Source organism: Anopheles aquasalis, chromosome 3 (assembly GCF_943734665.1).
Source record: "Anopheles aquasalis chromosome 3, idAnoAquaMG_Q_19, whole genome shotgun sequence".
Taxonomy (NCBI): domain Eukaryota; kingdom Metazoa; phylum Arthropoda; class Insecta; order Diptera; family Culicidae; genus Anopheles; species Anopheles aquasalis.
In genome coordinates, this window is record NC_064878.1 from 14,217,501 (window position 1) to 14,222,500 (window position 5,000).

The 5,000-nt window shown below is 50.5% G+C and overlaps 1 non-coding gene across 1 annotated transcript; it reads right to left on the reverse strand.

The window, feature by feature from the left end:
* Positions 1-3,183: 3,183 nt before the first annotated feature.
* Trnap-cgg (transfer RNA proline (anticodon CGG)) lies at positions 3,184-3,255 on the reverse strand. The gene has a single exon. It is a non-coding gene; the product is annotated as a tRNA-Pro (tRNA).
* Positions 3,256-5,000: the final 1,745 nt, after the last annotated feature.

Sequence of the window (5,000 nt, forward strand, 5' to 3'; positions counted from 1 at the left end):
CTGAAAAACTGCTCCACAATCCTAAATAATCCTATATCAATTCGCGTACTCTCTGTCAGGCGGTGTCAGCTGGCGTGACGGAGAGGCTGGCGGCTCTCTGTCACGCGTACTCTCTCAACCCTGGCAATCGTGCGTGCATCACAACCAAACCCCTGCGGTCCCCCCCGTGGGTTGGATACACTGTTGCTTCACTGTTATAATTTATTTGATAACGCATTTCCCGCCCACAACAACACCTACACTCTGGGGCGAGCTCTTGTACCGGTGGCCGTGGAGGTGGTGGCGGTGTGCCGACATCAGGAACGATAGCGACGCGATTGAAATGCGGCATTACACCACAGCTTGCTATGGTTGCCATACACAACATAAAAATGCGCAAAAAAAACGTCATCCCCTACTAGGATCCTTCGTGACAGATGAGTGGACGATGGCGATGACGATGATGATGATGATGGCGATGGTAACACTGGAGTCGAGTGGAGGAAAAACGACCAAACCAAAAAAAAAAGGGCCATACAATGCAGCTGACTGACCACGGTGGTGTGCCACCACCATAGTGGTCATGGTTTGCCATCAATATTTCATTGTTTGATACCTTCCCCCTGCCAGGGGAGGAACGGCTGCACCATAAGGTCCGAGCACAGGCAACCCAGTCTGATCTACAACCATCATCGTCCCCTTATAACCTAACACACCCTTGCCGGCTTATCACGCATACACCTTTTACGTGGGAACGTGGTGCCCAGGATCCTGGCAGTATCCACAGGTCCACGGGAATCGTACGATGCCGATGGTTGACCCAAGGACCCTCGAAACTGCCAAGAACCGAACCGATTTTGATCCGACAAAAAAAACTCCCGTTTCGCTCTCCAATCCACGATAAGAATAGGAGGAGCGCTAGGAAGAGGAGCGCCAGTGACCGTTACTAATGGGGGAGCGTGGAAGGAACGTTATGATGGTGTTATTTACACGGCCAAACAAATAAATTTATGACCTTACCGACACCATCACGAACGCTCGCGCGCTCGCGAGTGTGTACTGGATAAAATGGGATGCGTGAAATCCGCGGTCAGCATCATCCCTTCGCAGGATGGTTTTTTTTTTCTCGTGGACATCAGAAAGGTAGCGTCGCCGTCGAGGGACCGCAACAATTGTGGTGAACCCCATCCTGTGTGGATGAGGTGACGATGTAGGTCAATATTTACTCCACATTCCATCGCCACACAGCTTCTTCTTCTTCTTCTTTTCTCCATGTTGCTGCAGTACAGGTTTATTTTTATTTGTCCCTTCTCCAGAACCAGCAACGGTCAAAAACTGTTGCCACACAGATACACGCAAACTTCCCTGTTTTAACCGTGTCTCCGAAATGCGCTTCGCTCCGGGAATGACCCATTCTGGGGGCCAAAAAACCAAGCCTCCCTGGACCAGCGGTTATCTGCAGTGTTGTGATTGAATTGAAAATCTGCAGTGCCAAACACAAGCACACACGCGCTTGTATTAAACAAACCAAAGGGGATGAAGTGAGCGCGGTAAACAATCGCCATCACGCACTTGGGAAACATTGGGCTGGGAGCACGCTGTCCTTACGGTTAGTAGTGGTCGCTGGCAGACCGCTCGAACATCGTAGTAGACGCTGCCTCGGTTGGTCGAAGAAACGAGCTGCAGTAAGTCGTAAACCCCCTTCTCGTGTCTGCTCAATGGTTGCTGGGATGACCGCAGTACCCCCAGCAGCTGTAGATCATGGAGTGAGTGGAGTGCGGCCCATTTACTTTGCAAAAACCCTGACCGGAAAGGGGCGCCCCTTCTGTCCCAGAAATAAAGAACAACCGAGGCACCGAGGCACCGAGATTCGCATCTCGTATAGCAGGAAACATGCCAGGGAGGGGTGAACAGAAAACAGGAGTGAATGCACCGAGCGGATGCACCCATTTTTGGGATGGGGTTCCTCTGCGTGCGTGTCAGATCTTCCCCGGGAATCACCCAGTTCCCAGTTGTTTGTCTCCTCTGACCAAGGTTACCGTCGTTTGATCCTTCGGGGTTTATAGGGGGCCCGGGATTGTGTACGGAATATCCCCCGCCAGTAGGCCCAGTTCCCCTCCCAGAGATCCTCCTGATGGTGGTGGTCGACCTGGTGGTAGCTTGCGATAATATGCACGATAAATCTCTTTTCTGGGGCTCTAGCAACATTTTGGCATTTGTTTTTGGGGCTCTCTCTGGCGACCCATCGGTGAAGGGAGGATGGGCGCAATGGAAGCGAGCCAAAAACCCTCCCCGGGGCTCATTTGGGGCCCTCGGAGGCTTCTGAGCAAAACTTGTGGTCCCTGCTATCGAGGAGAGAGAGTGAGAGCAGTGAGGGACACACAGGAAGCAGTAGATTTTGTGCAAGTTACGCATTCACAAATCAAATCGTAGCCTCGCACACAGGCAGGCGGGTAGGCAGGCAGAAACACAGTGCACAAGGTGCCGTCCGCTTGGGTTCATCTTTCGGTTATTCCCGATTCGTAATCTACGGTTGATCTCCATCTAGGAAGGATGCGAAAGCACCTAGAATGCGCTTTAATGGCTTAAGGATTGTAATCATTACACTGGCGTCAGTTACAATATTACAACAAATGGTGGCCGGAGACGACAACACGTTGCCAGCATACTGCAGCAATAGAATAACTTTTGTGTTGGTCCTGACACTTCTGCAGCAGATCCTTGTCGACGAGACATAAACGTTGGGGAATTGGTTTTTACAGCTTTGAGGGGGAGCTTATATTGGAATGCTCAGAAAGGATACTGGTCCAACCTGGCAACAAACTGAATCTCAAATATCTGGTTGTGGCCACGCGTAAACTTGCTCCAAGACTTTCATCAAATGGCCAATGATAACGCGTATGCCCTGCCGTCAGTCCAGTCGGCGGATGATCCTCGCTCATGATCACTAATTCGAGATGGAATTTGACGAATTTCTAACCACGCGACCTTGCTCGCGATATCGCGAAAGATAGGAAGAAGGCAACTTGCCGCTATTGGAAGCAAATTGTTTCACCCCTTGAATCGTGCGTCGAGTATTAGCCTAACCGGATGCAAAACGAAAAGTAAAAGCACTCTTTCTCTTCATCGAAATGTGAAAGAGGCGTTCATAAAAAAGTGAGTTAAAAAATGTCGAAGCAGCAAAAAAAGAGTTCCAACATCATCGGGCTCGTCCGGGAATTGAACCCGGGACCTCTCGCACCCGAAGCGAGAATCATACCCCTAGACCAACGAGCCGCGCATGTGAAGCGGGTACCAGCGCACAACTAGAGCTACGTATGAGCAACATATTGAACATTGGTTGGCATTGGATAAGTAACGAGCAACAAATTGTCAGAATTTTTTTTCATTTCCACTGTGAATTTTAATGTATCATTTACAAAGTAGGCCACTCCGTCCTTGCAGAGTGATTTTCACATTTTTCAATATCAACCCCCTTTTTGCGACTCAATTTACTGGCCATATAACACTCCTGGTGGCCTAATTGAACCAGAATGTTGCCGATTCGTTAACCAGCAAATCCCCCCCCAACACCCACAGCAACACACTCTATCGGTGGATCCAGGTGGTGTTGATTTGGCCGAGGCTTTGAGGACTTCTTTTGATGTCCTCCAGCTGTGATGGCTCAGTGGGACGAGAAAAAACGGTGGTCCATCACAGTTGACGAAGAGCCAGGAATGTAAGAGCGAGAACTAGTGAGCCGGAAGTCCCTCGACGCCTCTCTTGATAAGCGATTGATGCACGATGACCCCCCGGGGATATCAGGACACGAGACAGGTCGCCTCAGGACGACAACAGACTGCGCTTGATGGATTAGCACCGGCGAGTGAAGCGTTTTTCATGCTCCAACAGACCGCAGAGTTCGATGATCGATGGCCATTTGCATTACGACGAAAATGCACTTTGGAGAAGCTTCTTTTTTGAGTTCCTCTTGAAATATCCCCTAACTAGGTGAATTGATTGCGAAAGGTGGATTTGATTTGGTGCGAAAATGAGAAGAGCAATTAAGGTTTCCACTCCATTAACTTCCATGTGGTGGGGTGTTGGTGGTAGTTCCGTATCCAATCCGGTCAAAAAGTAATTGGCACTTGGTGCGAAATTGGCCAAAAACCCAACCAGCAAACAATGGCCACCAGTGTCACGCGTTGGTGTCATAAATGCTAAGTACCACTCGGACCACGCTCTGGGACAGCGGACCTCCGCGATTCCACGCCTAAAGGGTGGCTACCACTCTCCCTCTCTCTCTTCCCAAATAACTCAATTTGTCAACACCATGACGCAAAACGGATCGGCACGCGTGTCGCGCCTGCATAACACGATCGTGTCGCTGCGTGTCACATTGCGTGCCATACGATCACGATCACCGTTATGCACTTGCTTGCTGTGTTGGCGACGACGATCAATTGCGCAATCCTCCTGTTTGAGGGGCCACACGAACGCAGATCCGGAATCCGAACCACCATTCGAAATGTCATCGACCAGCCGCGCGAACTGAGGCGGATATGCTGCTGCTGCTGCTGACCATCTTTACCTCCCCCTGGGGCGACGCTTTTTTCGGCCAAAAACCGGTTCCACCGGGGACGACCGCATCCGTGAGCGCACGAAGACGGGCCGGGATTTCATTCATAAGTTTTCGCACGATCTTTTCTGGCCTTCCTGGCCTTTCCCCGTTCTCGTTGGAAAGGCTTAAAATGCATCCTCAACAGAAGAGCAGCAGAAGAGAGAGAGGATGTCTTTAAATGGTATCGTCGCTCCAGCTCCAAACAACTTTCATCAGCAGCCATCCTCCACCATAAGCGGATTCGCCGGGGCACGTGGGAGGATCAAGACATAGAGATCATGGATCATCAACTCGACCGCACTCCTTTTTCAGATCGATTTCACTTACCTTTGTGGCAGGTGCCCCCCAAATGGCTGGCTCACCTGGGGGCCTGTGGAGAAGTAAAAAAAACCACATGACCTCACACATGGGAGGATGGAGA